The sequence below is a fragment of the Bos indicus x Bos taurus genome, chromosome 2, assembly GCF_003369695.1.
Source record: "Bos indicus x Bos taurus breed Angus x Brahman F1 hybrid chromosome 2, Bos_hybrid_MaternalHap_v2.0, whole genome shotgun sequence".
Taxonomy (NCBI): domain Eukaryota; kingdom Metazoa; phylum Chordata; class Mammalia; order Artiodactyla; family Bovidae; genus Bos; species Bos indicus x Bos taurus.
Window position 1 is genome coordinate 100,170,806 of NC_040077.1, and position 24,408 is coordinate 100,195,213.

Below are 24,408 nucleotides of genomic sequence, written 5' to 3' on the forward strand. Positions count from 1 at the left end.
GATGAAGATGATGGTGATGATGATGATGAAAATGACAATGTAATGCTAGCCTACCAAAAACATCATCAACACAAAATAAGGCAGTATTTATAAGGTAAAGGTGCTGCAAGAGATTATCATGATTATTCTGAGCATCATTTTTTGGAACATTGATTATTTTCATAGTCATGTACCACACAGAAAATGTATACTGAAAAATTTTCCTTTCCCTAGAAAAACGAATATAGGCACAGATTTTTTAAATGTTAACAAATATTTCAACTGAGCTATGAGGACTTCCCTCATAACTCAGTTGGTGAAGAATCCACCTGCAACACAGGAGACCCTAGCTTTATTCCTCGGCTGGGAAGATCCCCTGGAGAAGGGAAAGGCTATCCCTCCAATACTCTGGCCTAGAGAATTCCATGGACTGTATAGTCCATGGTGTCTCAAAGAGTCAGACATGACTGGACACAAGTGAGCGACTTTAAACATATATATATATATATATATTTCAGGAAATTGGTCAGGAGCCAACTGCTACATACTCCACATGTTACTTCTACCTTCAACACAAAAACCTGAAATGATCAAGTACCCATCAATCCATACGTATCTCTAGAATGACGTAAGTCAAAAAGTGTATGACACCCCTTAACAAATTTATGAGTTGTAATTCGTTCCTCTCTCACTAGAAAATAAGTATGCTGCTATAGTTGATTTTGGTAGTTCTCTCATAAGGACAAGGACAACCAGACCTACGATGAACCCAACACTATGAATGGCAGATAATACTGTTAAGTCTGTGGAAAAAATAACCTGCAGTGATCTGAACCTCCTGTTCTATCAAATGATACATTTTCTTTACATATCTTTGTACACATCTCTACACATCCTCAGTTCAGATATCATGTGCTCGGTGATGATGTCTCAGACTAAACCAAGCAGGAGTAGTCCATCAGGCTCTCACTCTTAAAACAGTTTTATCATTTAAATCAATCATAGTGATTAACATCAGTATTGTAACAAAACCTTGAATAGCTTAAGGGCATAGTATTTTTTTTTCAATTTCTTTAATTCATTATAGTACCACAGTCACAGAACAGTGTCTGCCACATAATAGGAATTATACTTTTTTTTTTTTTGGTGAATTAATGAACACCAGAATACAATTTTTTAAAATATCAATAAAAAATTAGGTGAATCCAGCTTATATTTTTCTGAATCCTATGGTTAGAATTTTGGTACTAACTGTACTTCCTTCCTGTAAGAAGGTTAATACATAATTCCTCATAAAAGAACAGCAGCAAATAACATTTATATCAGATTTTCTGAAGTAATATTGGTTATGTGTATGTGAAGGGATAAGGAATACTGCATTCATTTTTACAAAATTTTGGTAGATGACCTTTGACAACTCAAGGATGTGTCCAATATTTAACACTCAGTCATGGCTCAGAAATTATTTTTCTCTCTGGACTTCTGGTATAACATTCATCCAGAAAAGTATGCAAGTAATAATTTCACAGCGTAATGAATAAACACAGACTGGCCACTACCAGAGGCTTCACTGATGGCTCAAACAAACCACTGCTGCTGCTGCTGCTGCTAAGTCACTTCAGTGGTGTCTGACTCTGTGCGACCCCATAGACGGCAGCCTACCAGGCTTCCCTGTCCCTGGGATTCTCCAGGCAAGAACACTGGAGTGGGTTGCCATTTCCTTCTCCAATACATGAAAGTGAAAAGTGAAAGTGAAGTCGCTCAGTCCTGTCTGACTCGTAGCGACCCCACGGACTGCAGCCTACCAGGCTCCTCCGCCCATGAGATTTTTCCAGGCAAGAGTACTGGAGTGGGGTGCCATCACCTACAAAGCAAAATTGTACTAGTACCCTCAAACCCATCTTAGGCCCCAACCTTTAGAATAATGTAGTAATAACATTTGTAGCCCTTAGACCAGTGTAGTTCCAAAATTACTGAAGGTAAATAATGAATAATCTATGCATAGTTATTCCATGTTAAAAATTTTTATTCATTTTAATTTTAAACCTGAAAAACAATCTCATATGAACTACATTTATAACTGGCCACTGATCTATTTGTCTTGCTCATTCCTATAGCTGATGAATTCTCTCTCCGAAAAGCAGAAAAATAAAAAAACAACTTTCCATTTAGAAGGATAAAACTGAAGGAAATGAGAAGCATAACAATAAAAAGAGATTCAATCTTCAGAAATTGGTTAATTGATTGTTTGACAATTATAACAGAAATGCTTTAAATCTGAAACCCATCAGTCCCTGATTCTGTTTTTCTCTTCAACTTAATTAGAATAAAATAAAACATAAATGTATTCTTGTTTAGCTGGAACTTTGGGGAAAAATGCAGGAAGTTGTAGGCAATAATGTACCAGCTGCTTCTTTGTTGCTAAGTTTATCAGAGAGTTAGCAGCAAATGTGTTTTTATAATTTATCATTCCTGAGTATTAAAGTTTTATGACTAGCTGCTTAGGAGAGGCTGTAAGCAAAAGCCACGTTATCAAAACTGAGTTAAAATGCAACACAGAAATAAAGGTGTAAAACAAAATATCATCACTAAGAGCACACATTTCTCTAGGAGATAGCTACTGACAAGCATTTATAAGAAATATTTGCCTACTGTTTTTCAAATAAAATTGTCTGTCCATGATTTCATGAACCTAATTATTTGGCAATAATGACACACTAGATTACAGTTCTGCCTGTATATGTTACTTAAGGTGATAAATAAGAGTCTCTGATAGACTTTTGAAGAGAACAGAACTGAAAGCTCAAACATTTTTAAATGTTAATATAATCCAGAGGCTTTGAACACCAAATTAGAATGCTTTCAGTATCCAAAGAAAAAAAATGACAAATATTGATGGAAAAAAATGTCCATAAAAATTTCCCGGTCAAAAAGCAAAAGTTTACATAATACTATGATTCTTACTGTTAAATCATATTTATCATCTCTCTTTGGAATTAAGATCACTGTTATCTTTATTTGACAAATCCTTCTGAAATATAACATATATAAAGTCAAAGGTGGGTTCTAAAGTCCTTTGTCTTCAAACATACACAAGTTTTATAATACCCATCAAAAATATGATCATTGGATATAGTAATTTAAATAAGTGTCTCTTTCTCCTGGTCAAATATTTGGTGAATTGTTTAAATGATTAAGTGACTAGGCTCCCTAGCTTTAAAAAAAAAAATACTTCCATATGCTGTTACAAAAACTCCTTAAAAATCCTTCCATCACTAAAGGAGACAGAATGCCTGAGATTACAATGACTTTTGTATCTGGGGATTTCTGGAGGAATAATGTCTTACTTGACCAAAGACATCCTCAGACCCCACTTCAGAGCCTCTATGGCCATCTGATCTTTGATTTTGACCCCCTCCTAAAGTTGGCTGCAGAATTCCTCAAGACAAAGAAGAATCTGTTCTTCCATCCATTGTTTTAGTTAATGCTTATTAAGAAGCAAACATGTTTAAGATTGGCATTTCCGATCCAAAAGAAGTAGTATGCGTTTGTGTATTTGTGTCTGCGTGCATGTGTATGTGTGTGTGTTTGTGTGTGTGTATGCAATGTTAGGATATGTATGGTTGAGAAGACAGATTTCACAGGTTTTAAAACTCCTAAAGAGAGAAATCAGAGAATTCTAATATCTCTAACTCAAGTAAGTTCCTAGATCAGTTAGTAAAGAATCTGCCTGTAATGCAGGACACCAGGATTCGATCCCTGGGTTGGGACGATCCCTTGGAGAAGGAAGTAACAACCCACTCCAGTATTCTTGCCTGGAAAATTCTGTGGCCAGAGAAGTCTGGCAGGCTACAGTTCATGGAGTCACAAGAGTCGGACACGACTTAGCACCTAAACCACCAAGTCCCATGCTAAATAAAACAACTATTGATTTTGGCATTAATAGCTTTGGTACTTTTTAGTAGAAAGGTAGAGATTAAGAACTTTGCCCAAGGATACAGTTTCTCATTTATGAACAGTAATACCACCTGATTCATAGAGTTGGGGAGAAAAATTAACTGAGTTTTACATAGATACATGTAAAGTATAGTGCCAGCTAAACTGGTAAGCACTCACTAAATAACCATCACTATTATTGTTATTACCATGTTGGGCACTATTCTAAGTACTTTAATTACTTATTTTGATCTTCACAATAGCCACATGTGATAGATAATAGCATCCTCCTTTTAAAGATGAGTACATTATGAATTTAAAAACTTAAGTAACTTGTCCAGTGACACACAACTAATATGTATTGAGAATGGAATCTGAACTAAGAGAATTCAAGGTTCATGCACTTAAAAACTAAGTTATGGACTCAGAAACTAAAGAGACTCTTGGAGAACAACTTGGAGCCTGGGCGTAACAAGAAAATAACTCAGACCCAGTATTCAAAGAAGCTCCAGATTCACACATTTTGCTTGACCTTCTGGACATGAACTCCCTGGGAGTCCAAAACTGGATCAAAGACACATCATCAGTTCTACAGAGGCAGAAAAAAAAAAGATAAACTTAAGTGGCTTTGGGGGTAGGAAGAGGGATAGCCTGCCTGTGGACACAAGGGACCTATTTCAGGAATGTATCCTAAAATTTCCCTTTAAGGCTTTTTTTTACGCAGGGATAGGGAGAATGTTCTTAAAATTAGGCTAACTTTAAATGATGTTAATTTGAACCAACTCAGTAAATCTACTAAAAATCATTGTACAATACACTTAAAATGGTGGATTTTATGGTATATATTATGTTAGACAAAAAGTTTGTTTGGGTTTTTCCACACACTCTTACAGTAAAACTTGAATGAACTTTTTGGCCAACCCAAAACATAATACCTAAAGAAAGCTATTATCAAAAATTAAATGAATAAACAAACCAATAAAAACATATATATTATGTTTCCATTCTAATCAATCCTGAATCTCCAAGTTGGCCCTAATGAATTGATATTTGTTAATTAAATCTATAATCATTTTTCACTGCTGTGTAACAAATAACCCTAAAACCTACTGGCTTAAACAACTTTTTTTGGTTTTATTAATTTCACAATTCTGTAAGTGAGAAATTTGAGCAGGGCTCAACTGGACAACCCCCTTTGCTTCTCTAGTCATTGAAAAAACTCAATGGTAACTTTTCTGGCAGATGGGAAGGTCTGGTGGGTCAAAGGTGGTTTCAAACACATGGCTGGAACCTGGGATTGGATGAGTCAAAAAATAAGGCCCCCCAGTCAGAGCCTTTCCATGCAGCTTAGCATTGTCACAAGATAATGGCCTCAGACCAGTCAAACTTCTAAAATGGTGGCTCAAAGCTCTTAGTGAATATGGTGGAAGCTGCATCAGTTATATGACCCAGACTTGGAAGTCTATTATTACTTGTATTAAGTATATTAGGCAAAGCCCTCTTAGATTCAAAAGGAGGAAATTAGACTTCACTTTTTGCTGGCAAATAATGTCACATTGTAGAGTAACATATGAGACTGGGGATACTGTTGTGGTCATCACTTAAAAATATAATCCATTGGCATAATAGTTTACAATAATAATCACTATTATAACTGAAGTTTCACAAGAGTTTATTAATTCTTCAAAACTTCATATGTCTGAAACTTTGAGGATATCACATAACATGATAGGTAAAATCAAAAAAAATTGGAGGTTTCATGGAGATAATTTCAAATACCTTAAGGGATGCTCTGGTAGCTCAGATGGTAAAGAATCTGCCTCAATGCAGGAGATCTGGGTTTGATCCCTGGGTCAGGAAGATCCCCTGGAGAAGGGAATGGCAACCCACTCCAGTATTCTTGCCTGGAGAATCCCATGGACAGAGAAGCCTGGAGGGCTACAGTCCATGGGGCTGCAAAGAGTTGGACAAGGCTGATGCAACTTAGCAAGAAATTCACGCAAGAAACTTGCTTCCTGGAAAAATCTTATATTTCAGGCATGGTTTTACACTTAATGTCCCTTCTGCGTCCTTTTACAAAACATTTCATTTACATGAAAAATTAGTTTAATTTCTTTTTAGTTTGAGATTCTAGTATAGCCACTGAATATAACTGCAGAATTGTCTCCTTATAAAACATTTAATACTGATTATGGTCGTTTTTGTTCATACATTTCCTAGACTGAATATGACATTTGATGACTTTTGCCCAAAATAACCAATTTTTAAGTTACAGTCACAAATGCATTGCCTTTATCCTATTTTAGTAAACATTTTAGAGCAAGACATAAACATACTAAAAACTGGTTTAATTTTAAACACCTTCTGAAGTTCCAACCCAGAAACTTTTCAAAAATGTGTGGTAGGTGAAGGAAATGAAGAGAAAAGGAGGAAAAAAATAAACTAAAATCACATAACTAAATATGGGACAGAAAAGGTGGTTTTAATCACTGGTTTGGCCCCTAATGGGCTTCCCTGTAGCTCAGCTGGTAAAGAAACTGCCTGCAATGGAGGAGAACTGGGTTTGATCCCTGGGTTGGGAAGATTGCCTAGAGAAGAGAAAGTTTACCCATTCCAGTATTCTTACATGGAGAATTCCATGGACTCTATAGTCCATGGAGTCACAAAGAGTCAGACATGACTAAGCGACTTTCACACTTTCACTTTGGCCCCTAACAATCATTGTGTGACCTTCCCCAGGTCACTTAAGACTTGGGTTCAGTCTTCATATGCCAAGTGAGAGGCTGGACTGAATTTATGTTTTGTTGTTGTTTGTGGTGGTGATGGTGGTGGTGATAGAGATGTGACTTAAGTAATGATAACAATTCCAAAAAATACGTTAAAACTAAACATTCATGACTGGAGATATTCTGGTTGAAAATGGGTGGGGTCATTTGGAGATCCACCCACTCAACACCCCACCCCCAACCCCTAGTTCCTTTGCCCTTCATCCCATACCAACTACATTAAAAAAAATAATAATAATTATCATGGAATCCTAACTCTAAAACCTAAAATTTGAAAGCCACTAGATTAGATGGTCTCTATAGGGTCCTCTTTGAAGAACAGATACTCTTAGGAACTAGAAAAGTACCTACTAGGTAAATTGTTGTGTAACAAATGTGATTACCCTAATGGGTAGTACCATGGATACACATGTATATTCATAAATATACCCTTAAGAATAAATGAGTCTATGCATTTGATTTTCCATGTGAATATGTAATTTTATATGTATATTAAAAACAACTACTATCAACTGAGAGACTCCCTAATGAACTATTAAAGTTACCTACCACCTCACAGTTGTCTTAGACATAATTACTAGCTTCCTTCTTTTCACATAAGGATAAGCTTGGGAAGGTTTAGCAACTTGAATGGGATAAACAGCTAGAAAGAGGTAGACACAATATCTGAATTCAGAATGAGCTTAAGCCAAACTATTTGTTTTCATTTTTTCTCCGTAATACTCAAGTACCTCCCATTATATCAGTAGGTTTCCCATCTCTGTGAAAGGTTGCTCTAAGGAGCAAGTGGTTTGGGGCTTTCTTCTGAAGATTGGGTTGAGGCTTATTTCTTGATGTTTAGCTGGAAATGATGTCAAACTGAGAATCATGTGCCTCATATTCCAATGAAATGATGCAGTGGAGAGTGTCTGGAGAAAGGATGGTAGAAATGCAGTTAGGTCTAAGGCTTCCATCTTGCCCCTCTCTCTCTTCCTTTTTTTCCTCCTGATTTGATGAAAACTCCTATAATTAGAAAATATTCACGAAGGAAATAATGTACATACTTATACCTAATCAGTTAAAGTGTCTTTGGTCATGAGCTATTTATAGCCACAACTTATGGTAGACATATACACAGAAATGTGTGTGGAGGTGTGTGTATTCTTCTCTACCCAGTAGAGAGAGGGTAAGAATCTTTGTACTCTTAGTATTTCAGCATCTAATATGTGTATCTTCTTCTTGATAATCTAGACTTCCCATGTCTTTAACTTAAGAGACTATTTAAAGCTGGAAATGACCTAATATATCACCTGGTTCAACTTTTCATTGATTCAATCACATTCACACAACTGGTTCATATGTGGGCCTAACCTAGAATTTCTCAGTGCTGACATTTTCCAGTTAAGGAAATTTTACAAACCAAGAATGTACACATACAAATATGAACATGCTATAGTAGAAACTTTTAAAGTACAATAGAAACTTAAAGAAAAGCTATTCCTACTCTTTTATCTTTTAGATTACAAAAGTGGCACCCAGAGAGATGGTAAAAATATATCATCTTGTAAATAACAGATTGCAGTCTAGAGCTTCCTTCCATTGTATACTGTGGTTAATTTAGAGATAATTTTATTAATCAAATTTATTAATTTGATTTACTAAATCAAATTAATGTGTATGACTGGTGAGCACTTAACCCTCCTGAGAAATACGGATTTTAAATACAACTTTCCTTTTATTATTTATAAAGTTGTTGAGGACAGGAACTCATGTTTCATGTGTTTTTGATTTCTTTTACATTTTCCAAAGTATATGTTTTTCCCATAATACTGAAATACTTCTTATTATATAAGTAGGTTTTCCATGTCTGTAAGTGGGAAGTCATGTTAAAGAAGGACTTATTTGACTAATAACAATCTTAAAAGTAATGATGGAAATCAATGCAATATTTAAGCACAAGTGATTCTATACTCTGTTAAAGAACGGTTCCAGAAATCCCACCCAATCATGCATCCTGTTGCCTCAGGTCACCTGTATATAAATTAGTTTTAAACTACCTGTGGCATTGTCAAGACAAATTAACTAGTAAATGTAAGCATAATCTGTCTCTCTAGAAGAGACTATTTAAATTGTTCTGAAAATACGCCTCTGTAAGCCTGAAGGCAAAAATCATGCCACCACTCTGCCTTTCCTTTTTCAAAACCAAATAAAGCTTATTCTAAATTTATCTTATCTGTCCTATTTTTAAGTCTATAATTAGTTAATATCATTATGTCTTCATTATTATTTTACTATTCTTAGATAGACCCTTTCTTAGATTTCTGGCATCATTTCTATGATCCACACAGAAAAAAGATGAAAATAGTTCAGTTTTTCTCTGGGTCAGAATCCAAATGGTCTTTTCAGTTTCAAAGACTGGGGGGGGGGGGGGTGGATCTTTTTTATCTACACTTTGGGGAATAATTTAAAGGTAAAAAAAATGGGTGAATAAAACATAATGTGTATTTGGGTTTCTTTGTGGTAAGGTCCAAAGGAAATGTGAATTCTCCCTGTCAGAAATCACTGGAGGTGTGGAAACCACTAAAAGGTAAGGGATGACTTGTTTTCTCCTTCTCAGGGATTCTACAACTAAACAAGAGGAGAACAAAATTCTAGAAAGAAATGGATATAGAACAGGATATTGATCAGCATGAGATCATGACTCTAGTTTCCTTAAATAAAGAAATTCTAACAATCTCCAGGGATGATTCCTGTTAGGTGGTTAAAATACAAACTGCACATGTGCATACATACACATACACTTAAATTTAGTATATCATAGTAAAGTATACACAGAGTCAACTCATTCATTCAACAAATAATTCAGTGCCTGGCATATATCAGGGTTTCTCAGGTGGTGCTAATGCCTGCCAATACAGGAGCCTCAGGAGAGGCAGATTCGATCCCAGGGTCTGAAAGATCCCCTGGAGTGGAAAATGGCAACCTGCTCCAGTTTCTTGCCTGAAAAAATCCTACAGACAGAGGAACCTGGTGGGCTCGAGTCCATGAGGTCACAACTGAGTGACTGAGCACACACACACAACATTGACCAGGCTACGTGCTCTGTCGCTCAGTTGTGCCTGACTCTTTGCAGCCCCACACACTGCAGTCCTCCAGGCTCCTTTATGGATGGAATTTTCCAGGCAAGCATACTGCAGAAGATGACATTGCCTACTCCAGGGGATCTTCCCGACTTGGGTTGAACCCATTTCTCCTGTGTCTCCTGAGGCGGGTTGGCACTGGTAGGCAGATGCTTTACCACTAGTGCCATCTGGGAAGCCCCATACCAGGCTATACCCAGGAAAAACTCCAATTAAAATGTGTTCTAATTGATAGATTTTAGAGTACCAGTAAATGATCCTATTCATTTCTTATTCAATCAGAAATTCCTGAATCTGGTTAGTCATAATGTTCCAAAATTTGTCCACACAATAACACAGTCTGAGTAACTTTGAAAAACATATTGCTTCTGAGACCCACCCATGAAAGTGAAAGTGAAAGTGTCAGTCGCTCAGTCTTGTCCGACTCTTGGTGACTCCATGGACTGAAGCCTGCCAGGCTCCTCTGTCCAAGTGCTTCTACAGGCAAGAATACTGGAATGGATTGTCATTCCCTTCTCCAAGGGATCTTCCTGACCCAGGGACTGAGTCCAGGTCTCCTGCATTGCAGGCAGATTCTTTACTGCCTGAGCAACCAGGGAGACCCACCCATACATCTACTGAACTAGAATTCCAGTTTTATGGGATTGGGAATCAGTAGCTGCTTTTGCTGCTGTTGCTTTTAACCCCTTTAGTCATAATAATGCAGTTTGTTTGTGGACCAGATTTTTGGAACCATTGATCATTATTCCTAACAAAAAACCACCCTGATTAATTCAGTTAAGGAACATATTATATAAACACATTACATTTACTACTCCAATGGAACTATTCCTATTCAGATAGTGGCACTGCCATGTCTATTAAAATTACAAGCATATTAGATTGGAAGCTTATTTCAGAGGAGATGCTTCCTTTTTATTTTTTTAATTATTTGTATATTTATTGAATTATAATTGACTTACCATATCAAATTATTTTCAGATATACAACATATTAATCCAACATTTCCATATACTGTGAAATGACCACTACAATAAGTCTAGTTACCATCTGTCACCATATACAGTTATAAAGGTACAGTATTATTTACTGTGTTCCTATAATGTATATTACATTCCCATGACTTATTTTATAACTAGAAGTTTGTACTTCTTAATTTCCTTCCCCTATTTTGCTCATCCCCTACTCTCCTTCCCTCTGGTAAGCACTGGTTTATTCTCCTTTTAAATAGCTTTTATATACTTTTAAATACTATTATATACTTTTAAATACTATTATAATCACTTAAAATGATACCCTCTTCCATCCATAAGGTTTTTAAAATTCATTAATTTATTTTAATTGGAGGCTAATTACTTTACAATAATGTAGTTGTTTTTGTCATACATTGACATGAATCAGCCATGGGTGTACACATCTATAAGCTTTAAAAACTTCAAAATATGGATAGCTACAGAACTGTATGAAGATTCATGGTGATTTAACTTTTCCAAATTCTCTCAATAAATTGATGACAGAGTTAGCTAGATTCCAATACTATTTATTATTTACCATTCATAATTCTCTCTTTCTCTTACTCATATTTTGCTCTACCTACTGAATGACTACTTCAATACCCAAGTTACTTACCAGAAATTTTTCTTCATACCCCTACAATGCAATCCCCAGAGCAGAAGACATATTTGAAATTTCTTTCACTGACATAATCTCAGAGCAAGGACAGAGCCTCACACAAAGTAGTTGCTCAATAACTGTTGAATAAGTTAATAAATAAATGAATGAATAAATAAATTTTATATTTCTATTCCTGTAGCACCAAAGTATTATTAGTTAAAATGAACTTGACAGTCATTTAACAATGGCCAGTAGTAAATACATGTATTTTAGTACTTGTCATTTTGCATTATAATCCTTTGATTCTATGATTGACATAAGCTATGCCTCATATAAGTCTCAGTCTCACTCAAAACATGTCATATAGTAAACATTCAATGACTGTTACTTGAATGAATGGGTAAACAGAACAAGTTACTTCTCAAGATTCATATTTAATTTATTACAAATATGATATCAAAACATTTACATTATTTAGGCATGATTTAGACTCAGGAATTTAAGTGCCCATTTCAGTTCATGGCAACATTCTCCTTTGGCTGAGAAAACATAAATGCCAAGGAGGTAACATAAATAAATCTGGGGAACATCATTCATTTCAGTGCTCATATTTCATAATCAAGCAACAGTTCCTAAATAGATTACTTTATCAAGGTTTATATTTGGATAAACATTTTATGCAATACTGTCTTAAAGAATATTCTGTTTTAATTTAAATTATTGCTTACCAGTTTTACCATTACATGTCTGAATCCTGAAAGAGAATCACTCAGTAAGACATGACATATAAATACTGCCTGAAGTGACAGCTTTGCCTCTGTATCCTTTTTAAAGTGTCAATTACTATCAATGCTGTAGGAGGTTATGACTAAATTGTATAAGTTCTAAAATTGGATAAAGAGGAAGTATGTACTTGAAGGGCTTTAAAATAAGACATGGGATAATTTAAACCTCAAAATATGATTATTTTCATAATATAAAATTGATATATTTTTATAAATACAGTTGACCCCTGAACAACACGGGTTTGAAATGAATGGACCATTTATACACAGATTTCTTTTTAATAGTAAATGCTACAGTACTGCACCATCTACAGTGGGTTGAATCTGTAAATGTGGAACCCGGGATACAAAGGAAGTGTGAATAAGGAGGGCCAACTGTAAACTATACTCTGATTTTGACGCTGGTACCCCATCCCCCTCATTGTTCAAGAGTCAATGTAGTATATTTTGGAACTGATGACAAGTACTAATTTCACCTATGCAAATAGTTTGTGGGTTAAGCACAAATAGAGACATAAGTACATCAGTGAAACATACTTTCCTAATCCATAATAGTCATCTTGATATGTTATGGATTTGAAGTTTTCTAATTCATCAGTGTAAAAATAATTTATAACAACACAAAGAAAAAGTAAAATTGTTACAAATCAACAAAAACATCCATATTCAAAGATGCCTATTGTTTGGATTTATTAGTAATCTTTAGGTACCATGGGCTTCCCTTGTGGCTCAGCTGGTAAAGAATCTGCCTACATTGCCAGAGACCTGGGTTCGATCCATGGGTTGGGAAGATCCCCTGGAAAATGGAAAGGCTACCCACTCCAGTATTCTGGCCTAGAGAACTGCAACATGAAGAATGGTAATAACATGAGATCCAATGGTGATAAGAAAAGCAAATGTTTTGAAAACTCCCAGACTGAGCAAAATTAAACATATATATATATTTCTATTTTGCAAGTTCATCTATTTCATTTTTCTAGAGAGAATGAATGTACAGATAGCAAGAGGGGTAGATAGGTGGGAAGGATTGTGAGATTGGCATTGGCATATATACACTACTATATATAAAACAGATAACTAATGAGAACTGAGTACATAGCACAGGGAACTCCACTCAATGCTGTGTGGCGTCCTAAATGTAAAGGAAATCCAAAGAGGGGAATGCATGCATATGTATAGTTGATACACTTTGCTGTACAGCAGAAACTAACACTTCATTTTAAAGCAACTATACAATGAGAAAAAATGGGGAAAAAATGAATCTCTTTACTCAAGTCTGAGAGAAGGCAATGGCAACCCACTCCATTACTCTTGCCTGGAAAATCCCATGGACGGAGAATCCCATGGACAGAGGAGCCTGGTAGGTTGCAGTCCATGGGTCGCTAAGAGTCGGGTACAACTGAGCGACTTCACTTTCACTTTTCACTTTCATGCATTGGAGAAGGAAATGGCAACCCACTCCAGTTTCTTGCCTGGAGAATCCCAGGGACAGAGGAGTCTAGTGGGCTGCCGTCTATGGGGTCGCACAGAGTCGGACACAACTGAAGCGACTTAGCAGCAGCACTCAAGTCTATTCATAGCTTTTAACATGCAATACCTAACATACAAAAAATTCTAACTTATTCCATAAACATTTATCCCATGAACAGTGAGTAACATATGCAGTGTTTTTCAAACACAATACTTGGAAAAGTCCCTTCATAAGCAGGTATCTCAGAAGCTGGTGAAAGCAAAGAGAGGCACTTATGTTGCACAGTATACTCTTCAGGAAATGCTGTTCTAACATAATTTTGAAAAAAAAAATAGGTGTAGAGGAAACCCATGTTTTTTGATGTTTTGTTTAGTGTTCAGTGTGATTTTGGCATATCTGTGACCTCTTTTCCAACAGTTTTCCTTTAATTGAGAACTTGACTAGATTTCTAAGTTACAGTATTTATGTAATCTTTCTGCCTTCTTTTCATTAAGATATGAAGTGTCTATTAAAGATGGAAGATGATACACCATTTCCCTTCAGAGTTAAGGGAATCTATCTCCCTGATTTTTTATTTCACCTTTTCTTCTGTGCATTTTGTATTTTTCTTCCAGAACAAAATTCTGCCAATGATCTCTTGAGAACTCATAGATACAAAATGTGCTTCTAACCAATATTGGTTTTTAGACACTTGATATCAATGACTGTTTACTATCTTAAAAAGTCATTTATGACAGAGACATGTATTTCTTTTTTACTTTGATAGGCCAAAATCACAGACAAAATTTCAGGCTACTGTGAGAGCACTATGTTGCTCTGAACTACCTTACCTGCCAGTGAGATGTTTTTGATGTTGTTAGAGATGTCCTTGCCAGTATTCTGAATCATTGCAAGACTGTAATCAAACTCTATTATTTGAATAATAACATTTTAGTAAGCTTATTGTAACTCTCCATGTTCCACTGAGATTAGGCTTGACAAGTATAAGCAAAATTTTCTTCAGGTCAGACATTTCTGCTTGGAAAAGTCAAAGTGAATGTCGCACAATCCTGTCCAGTCTTCATGATTCCATGGACTGTAGCCGACTCTTTGTAGCCTGCCAGGCTCCTCTGTCCATGGGATTCTCCTGGCAAGAATACTGGAATGCTTTGCCATTCCCTTCTCCAGGGTATCTTCCCAACCCAGGGATCGAACCCGGATCTCCTGAATTGCCTGCAGATTCTTTACCAACTGAGCTACTAGGGAAGCCCCATTTCTTCCAGCCAGACATTTCTGCTTGGAGAGCAGTGCTTCTCAAATTTTAAGACACCTATAAGTGAATTGAGGATCTTATTAAAATATAGATTCTCATTAAGTTGGTTGAGGTGGGTTTGTTATTTTGTATTTCTGATAAGTGTAAACTGCTGGCTATGGACCACTTTTTGAGTAGGAAGTTTAAAGCCATAAAGTGTCACTGTTGACTGGGAAACAAATTCCTCCAGTTTCTGTGAAATGTACTGCCTAACATATGACGTGTAATAACTGAAACATTGTGAGACTATTCATTATCTTTTCCCCAAATACATTTATATAAAGATTTCTATTTTAAGAGTCAGGTCTGGTCCAGTGCTCTTAGAAGAACTACAAATAGCTTGGGTTACTCACTTTTCCAGCTGGATTGCCACCTTCCCCCAAGGCACTCTTACTTTTATATCATTTACAAAGGAAAATTCTTATACACTAGGATATGGCAAACTAGTAAACGCTGCTCTTGATCTGTTATAACATTTCTATGATACTCAGGACATGATGACCCATTTTATAAAATATAATGCAAATGTTGTTTAAAGCACCCAGGAGTGAAGAGGACAGCTTTCAGATTCTTCTAAGTGTGTTGTGTATTTTATATTCAACCAATCCAACTTTGCAGAGTTGTAGATGGCACCCTGGTGGCTCAGTTGGTAAAGAACCTTCCTGTCAATGCAGGAAACATGAGACCAGAGTTCGATCTCCGGGTTGGATAGATCCCCTGGAGAAGGAAATGGCAAGCCTTTCCAGTATTCTTGCCTGGAAAATTCTATGGTTAGAGGAGCTTGGCGGGCTACAGACCGTGGGGTTGCCAGAGTTAGACAGGACTTAGAGACTAAGCCACCAGCACTAGGAGTCACCAGGAAGGTGATTTAAAAACGCACATTTCAGACAGGGAAGCCTGGGGTGCTGCAGTCCATGGCATCACAAAGAGTTGGAAAAGACTGAGCGATTGAATTTAAATAATCTGATGCCTACCCCAGGAGAATCTCATTCTAAAGGTCTGGAGCGAGGCCTAAGAATCCACATTTTAGCAGATACCTTTTGCATTTTGGGATTTGGTGATGGACAGGGAAGCCTGGCATGCTGTAGTCCATGGGGTCACAAAGACATGACTCAGCAACTGAACTGAACTGAACTTTCATTTCCAGTGTAACTGAAAAGTTTGAGGAATACTGTCCTAGGAGGAACCTTGACCAAAGTTCCAACATCAAGACCTGATATTGTTCATTACCGAAACTTTTACCCTATACCTAAGACGGTGTTTTCAAATATACTTTCGATCAACAAAATTGTTCCCTTTGTTTGTCACAGTTTTGATGATCTACTTGGTTCACCACTCCTTTTTGGACCTAAGGACCTCAACTCCTATGTCTTCTCTAGGGACCATAGTTTATCTTCCAAATCACACACTTTCAAAAGAAATAGGGAGAACAACTGATAATTATGCTGGGATAATTGGCATAAACTGGAATCATCCAGAGCAGGTTTTACATCACATTGATCTTGAAACCCAAAATGGGGAACTTTTTAACCACACTTCACACTGATGGCAGATCATTACCTACCTCTGAATTCTCCATCCAGTACTATTCTCTGATGGGAAACTCCTTTGACTTCCTGATAGATCTCCAGCAGGCACTACTTGCCTTTAAAGCTTTCACTGTCACACCCTTCAGATGTGATACTTTCATAGTGTCTAGGAACGAGTCTGTCTCCTTAGACATAACCCCACTGTGACAGCAAGTTTATTCCCAAATCTTCATATTGGCTGCAGTTAAGTGGGACATGAAGGATTATATTTACATACAATATGTTTTAAATCAAGGTGGTTATTTTATCATCCATACTTGAAAGACTGACATCTTTAATGCCTTCTTATGATGAAAAATCATAAATATTACAATATTCTACCAAATCTTTAAATATTTTGCCATTTTTCTCTCAAAGTTACCAAATGTGAAATACCTGATGTAATTCAGAGGAAGGAGAGAAGAAATAGGATACCTAATACTTTTCTACCATAGAATTTTCCAGGCAAGAATACTGGAATGGGTTGCCATTTCCTTCTCCAGGGGATCTACCCAACCTGGAGATTGAACTCCGGTCTCTTGTGTCACCTGCATTGACAGGAGGCTTCTTTACCTACTGAGCCACCAGGGTGCCATCTACAATTCTGCGAAGTTGCACTGGTTGAATATAAAATACACAACACACTGACAACTCTTTGACAAGTATAAACTCAAGCAACTGGTCTTTTGTTCAGATACTGTATCAACACTGACTCATGTCCCTCTCCTATAAGAATTGATTTATCAAGTCAATCATAAAAGGACATTCAGAAAAATAATTATTTTCAATTTTAAAGGGATCAAAGTACATTTAAACGAATGTTTTGTTCATACAGAGAAACTGAGGACAACTCATACAATATAATATGCGATTAATGACATAAAGCATTAAGGAAAACAGACATACATTCTAAAGCTGACTTCTTCTTCCTGCCTATTATATTGAGATGGAACTCTGGAAGATAATTCAGATGGAAATATCATCTTCAAGAAATGCTTCTAGTGCATTAGGTTAAAAGAAAGCAGTAAACTAAGGTGAAAGTTTTAAAATGTACTATAGTATTAGTAAATCATATACCCCAGGCTAACCTTACAGGTATGTGTTGTTTTTATAAATTGACTAGAACTGGTTTAACCTTAGGGTCAGGTTCAAGTGGTGTACTCCAGCAGTCAGATTACAACTTGATGCAAATTTTATCTCATTAAAAAAGTCACACACTGCTCCACTTCATTTGCAAAATAATTGTGTACCTGGCAAGGTCAGATGATTTTCCTTCTATTGCGTTCACTGAAGGAATTCGGGTTTTTTTTAATGCAGCTAAACTGTAGGAAAGATTTTCTAATTTATTTTAATTTGAGGAAATTGCAAACTTCCAAAAAACTCAGAGGTTTTGTGCTTATACTTTTCCTGTTTGTTTAAAATAAGAAATCATACTAAAATCTGCTTATTTTAGATTTTGAGAAGCGATATACTGTACTATAATTCTAATCTAAAAAGTCTCATTCTGTAATTCCCAGAGAAAAAGAGAAAATTGTTAATGCCAAATTAGCTATAATGAGTTTTTTTAAAAGTTTAAATGGTGCTTAACTATACAAAATATGGTAAATGAAGTCCTAAAAGAAATGAGACAAGATGCTTTTAGATCATCAAGATGCATCAATACTTTTCTATTTCTCACTCAAATTTGTATTCTAATATCTTCTGACCTCAAGATATTTTCAGTCATTTATTTCTTCTATAGTAAAATCCAATTATAGTAATATATATATATATTTGGTCTCTTAGATGCTACTAGAATTTTTCTATGTGAACACTTATTTTATATATTCTATCACAGTTAAGATTCTTAGATAATTGCAGTTGATTTAACTTAGGATTTATCAAGATCTTAAAAATGTAGAGAAATCTCTTTGCTTCATTTAGGGGCAAATCAGTCCCCTCACTATTATGTTTTCAAATGTGTTACTTAACACAGTATTTAATTTCATTTTGAATCTTTAAAAGTTGTTTTTCCCATGAACAACAAACTGTTGATGAGAAATATGAAGCAGAAACATTAGGGGTCTTTATTTTAAATAAAGTAAAAGCTGATATTTCCTAAGAATCTTTGAAATGAGAATGTAAAAATATTTAATATTATATAAAAATAGAAAATTACTATAGCAGGTATTTCTTTGTTGTCCTAGGGGACTATACTAAGCAATGGTTCAAAAACTTTTTTGGCACAAGGGACCGGCTTCCTGGAAGAAATTTTACTAAGGACTGGGGAGAAGAGGGAGGGATGGTTTCGGGATGATTCAACTGCAGTACGTACGGTTCTGGCTCCTACGAGAATCTAATGCCACCACTGATCTGATAGGAGGTGGACCTCAGACTGTAATGTGAGCAATGGGGAGCAGCTATAAATACAGATGAAGTTTTGTTCTCCCTTGCCCACCTCTCTCTCACCTTCTACTGTGCTGCCAGGTTCCTTACAGGCCACAGATCAGTACTGGTCTCTGGCCAGGGGTTTGGGGACCCTGATACTAAGTATTGTTTTAGAAGTGAAACTGCCTTTAATCAAGGCTCTTTTAGCCATCTAAAGTTGTTAGAAGCCAACAATTTTGACCCAGGGATGGAACCTACATCTCCTGCTGCTCCTGCATTGGCAGATGGATTCTTTACAACTGAGCTACCTAGGAAGCCCAGTTATTGGTTGTACTTCATACCACATAGATACACACTATCTTGATTTGATTAAATGACAAAGAAACTTTTTTGACCTCACTTGAGTCAGGCTCCTCAGAGTCCCCTTCTTTGGCAGTGGGGGTTGCAGGGTCAATCTGTCCTTGGCCAGCTTAGTAAAGTTTCATCAAGAATCCTATTGATTCAATTTGGCAAATATTCCCTCACTCTCAGTATATGATACCCTGGATATCTGATCAAATTCTTCAACTCCCACTTCAAAATCTTAACACTCTGGACTTCTTCAGCAAGAAACCTATTTAGTATTTCTAGTGAGAATTCCCCCAGCCCTGATGCTTTCTCTTAGTAATTTTCCATTCACTGACCCCCAACTCTATTCTTTGTTTATAAATCTCCATTTGTCCTTGTTGTATTCAAAGTGAGACTGGTCTCTATCCCCTGCTGCAAAGCCCCCACTGCAGTAGTACTTCCCTCTGGAATAAAGTATTCTTTACTGTCTTTAACAAGTGTTATGAAGTATATTTTTTTTAATACCAGGCAGACCCAATATACAGCCTATAAAATTAGCAAAAATAAACCATTTAGTTAGTCTTCAGTTACCTTAAATTATACTGCAGTAGAGCATGAATAAATACAGAAATCAAACTTGTCAAAGGCTATCCTCATTCTCAATAATTTGGTCTATGACTTGACCTTGAGTTTCAAAGAACCAGCAGGGAAGTAGCTGGCAAGGAAACCTGTAGGAAATGGATAATCTAGAAAGTGCTATGAATCTTCTATGAAAAGCAATTGTGGAATTACGGTATGATAATCAAGACTTTACATTTTAGAGATAATACACTGAATACACAGAAAACTAAAGAAGCTTGACTGAACAGTCCTGAGACAGTTAATCAGTAAAACCAGAGTATTCTTTTGCCTAGAGGGACTGTTATGTAGATACAGGCAGACTATGAAGAGACTGTGCAATCAGGAATGGGCAGATTAATATCTGACAAGGTAAATGACTTCTGCTCTGTCAGAGAATATGCAGAGTTTAAGCTGAAATTCTTTCCTTCTTGTCAAATTTGAGAGTGATGCCTAAAATGCATTCCTATCCCACACAGCACTAACATGTGTGTGTGTGTACGCACACGCACATGTGTGCATGTGGGTGCATGCTAGTCACTCAGTAATGTTTGACTCTTTACAACCTCAAGGACTGTAGCTCGCCAGGCTCCTCTGTCCATGGAATTCTCTAGGCAAGAATACTGGAGTGCATTGCCATTCCCTTCTCCAGGGGATCTTCCCACCCCACGGATTGAACCCAGGTCTCCCACATTGAAGGGAGATTCTTTGCTGTCTGAATCACAACTACAAAAACTCAGAACCTGTGCACAAAAAAGTCCACTCCTTGGGTAACTTGGCAGCAGCTGCAGGCATGTTCTAGAAGGTACATTAAAGTAGAACAGATATATTTATGATTCAGCATTGGTATGTATTTGCTTAAAATTAAAGCCAGGATAACCAGAGCTACCAAAAAGCCAGATAACCATAATCAAATAAAATTATGATACAAACTTTGAAATATTAATTTTGGAAAATTAGAAAGAGATTCATAATTTTCTGAAATTGATAGACTAAAACTGAAAGAAAAAGAAAAGGTTCTACATTAAAGTAGTATAGAAAGGATATGACTAAAAAGTGGCTCCACAGATGTAGCACTTGCTCAGTGTGGAAAGATGACCTGCAAAAATCAGTACAGATATATTTTCATGTAAAACTGAGATAATAGGAATACCTGTTTTGTTGGGTTACTTTGCAGGTCTAAAATTGTTAAGGAAGAGAGGGAAGGAAGGCTGATTGTGTGGAAGTCTTAGACTGCTATGTTCAGTTCAGATCAGTTCAGTCGCTCAGTCGTGTCCGACTCTTTATGACACCATGAATCACAGCACTCCAGGCCTCCCTGTCAGTCACCAACTCCTGCAGTTTACCCAAACTCATGTCCATCGAGTCAGTGATGCCATCCAGCCATCTCATCCTCTGTCGTCCCCTTCTCCTCCTGCCCCCAATCCCTCCCAGCATCAGGGTCTTTTCCATAAAGTCAGCTCTTCGCATAAGGTGGCCAAAGTACTGGAGCTTCAGCTTCAGCTTCAGCATCAGTCCTTCCAATGAACACCCAGGACTGATCTCCTTTAGGATGGACTGGTTGGATCTCCTTGCAGTCCCAGGGACTCTCAAGAGTCTTCTCCAACACCACAGTTCAAAAGCATCAATTCTTCCGTGCTCAACTTTCTTCACAGTCCAACTCTCACATCCATACATGACCACTGGAAAAACCTAGCTTTGACTAGACAGACCTTTGTTGGCAAAGTAATGTCTCTGCTTTTGAATATGCTGTCCAGGTTGGTCATAACTTTCCTTCCAAGGAGTAAGCATCTTTCAATTTCATGGCTACAATCACCATCTGCAGTGATTTTGGAGCCCCAAAAAATAAAGTCAGCCACTGTTTCCACCGTTTCCCCATCTATTTCCCATGAAGTGATGGGACCAGATGCTATGATCTTCATTTTCTGAATGTTGAGCTTTAAGCCAACTTTTTCACCCTCCTCTTTCACTTTCATCAAGAGGCTTTTTAGTTCCTCTTCTGCTGTGTAGTTCTAAGAAAATCTCACAAAGCCAATGTTTTCAAGCCAAAGATGCATGAAACAGGAGTTTCACATCTCTCAATGACTGTTGTATTAGCAGATATACCATGCTTAGTCACTTGCTGGAACTGTCATAGAAAGTGTAGCTTCAACATTTTAGCAATTAGGAGTGACCAGGGTTAGAGACCAGAGAAGGAAATTTTCATGGCTGCGATATAGGCATTGCACTAAGAAATTAATAAGCATTAGCTGATATGATCATTTTTAATTATTTTTTAAGTGTATAGCTTTCTTCTCTAAACTCTGTGTATAATGACTCAATTTGCATATAGCATAATATAAATGAACATTTCATCTTATCAATATGTGGAATATTCAAACAGTTGGCATTTTACTTTCCAGAACAGGTTGCTTTTCTGAATATTAGAAAGTATACAAATTTTGAGTGTTTAAAATGCACAGATTTTCAAACTGAAGAGATGCCTGAAGTTTGGAAAAGCCACCTGTCATTCTTCAACCACAATGGCTTCCTTTTTATCTGTTTTATTTTTTGAATATCCAGGAGTAATCTCAAGAAAGGACTTAGTGTCTAACAAATATTGGAAAACTATTGGTTTTGTCCTGATTATTCTATGAGAGTTATTAGAAAATGTTTTTAATTGACTGCTCATTTTAGTAATAAGAGTCATGAGTCATATTAACTTAATAAAAAGCAAGACAAAGATGCTGAAAGTCTTGTATTTGTAGTCTCACATTCATGAAAACAAAGCCATATCTCTGGGTTTTCAATTATGAAGGGGAAATTAATGCACCAACAGTACTTACTCCTGCCTGATGGTCCTAGACATTATTGTAATAAGCAGGATGCTCCATTTTTTATAAGATCATTAAACATCCCATCTCTTTTATGAGTTATGAATAGATTATATTGTAGTTCCTAAACAATGATTTCCCATTACATAACACTGGAGTTTTATAAACATATTTTAAAAATACTACTCTTCCTATTCATATTTAGCTTCTAATCTACGAATAAAGAAGGCCCAAGCTTTTACATCTTCTATTTATGAGCTCTCTTTTATTTATAACTAGTGGAATTATTCCATTAATCTTTAACCCATGAATTTCTATGTTTTTTCCTCTTGTCAAGCAACTCTCAATTCAAATTATCAACAATAAGCCCCACAGTACCAACATAAAAGTATGACCTTAATAATTTTTAGATTATATTTTGTATTTCATCAGCTAGGTCACCCATAAACATGTTTAATAATTTCACGTGCCTTTGGAAGGTCATTCAAAATTCCCTCGACCTACAGCTAAAACCGAGGCGGACACCAAACCACTAATAGTACTCTTGGGACTTTAATACTTTTCTACATGTGAATCTAAGTCTCAAATGATTTCTACCACACACTTCCCGTAAGAATATGTCATGTGAGAGTCAATGCTAAAAGAAGTAAAAACTACCTATTGCTTTGTCTATACTTGTCATCCTGTCACAGTCCAGATTATCCAGATGAAATTAAACTGTTATCTTTGTTCATTTTGATCCTAACGTAATAGGAATAACACATGATGTCCTTGTTATAGTAGAAGAATGCTATAAATCAGTATGTACTAGCATATAAAATTCTAAATGCATTGAATAGAACCGAAATTTATAATGGGGTTTTACTGAATATGGAAGAAGACCAAGAAAGTATACACTTCTGATTTTGAAAATAAAGGACCTAGAGAAAGCAATCCCTGTCATCTCGTTCTAAGCACATCAGTTCAACAAAATTCATTGCAAAAACAACCTATAACATTAGTATTATGCATAGTTATTTTCAAAGTTTTAATAAATTAGATCTATTTCTTGTCACATAAATACTGTAAAAGTACCATTCTTGATCCTGCAAAGAGATGCATACATTTCATAAGTCAGACTAGGTTATTTAAATTTAATTTTATGTATTAATTTTTCATGCCTAAACCATATTTTATGTTTCTACCTATGTTTACAAAATATTCACCAAATATTTATACTACTGTTATGTCATGCATAGCCATCCTTGACAACTCACTTCTTATAATAAACAATATATAAAGAATAAAATCATTCTAATCAAAATTATTTTTCATATTTATATAACTGCTTTATTCTAAAACCAAAGCCTTTACATTTTGTTTTACAGGGAATAAAAAGGAAGAATCTTCTTAAAATCTTTACAAAGAATGTATCAATATTGGGAAAAACTTTAGAAAGAAATTGTGATTATACAGATGGACTACCAATTTTACTGTAGCAGAAGAAAGGAGTACATACCAGTGGATACTAAAGAAATACAAAGGAATTAATATCTCTGGCTTAAAATAAATGCTTTCTCAGCCTCTCTGCTGCTGACATGCTAGAGCTGGATAATTCTTTGTCAGTGGAGCCGTCCTGTGCACTACAGAGTACTTAGCACCATGCCTGGCTTCTCTCCACAAGATGCCAGTAGCACTTCCCCACCCCTCCCCAGCTCCCCTGTACATGCTCCAAGCAGCGACAACCAAAAATGT

General features: G+C 36.2%; 1 protein-coding gene across 6 annotated transcripts in view; it reads right to left on the reverse strand.

Annotated features, from left to right (window-relative positions):
- ERBB4 (erb-b2 receptor tyrosine kinase 4) overlaps positions 1 to 24,408 on the reverse strand; it is a 1,287,830-nt gene that overhangs the window by 1,041,050 nt on the left and 222,372 nt on the right. The gene's annotated exons all lie outside the window — the stretch shown is intronic.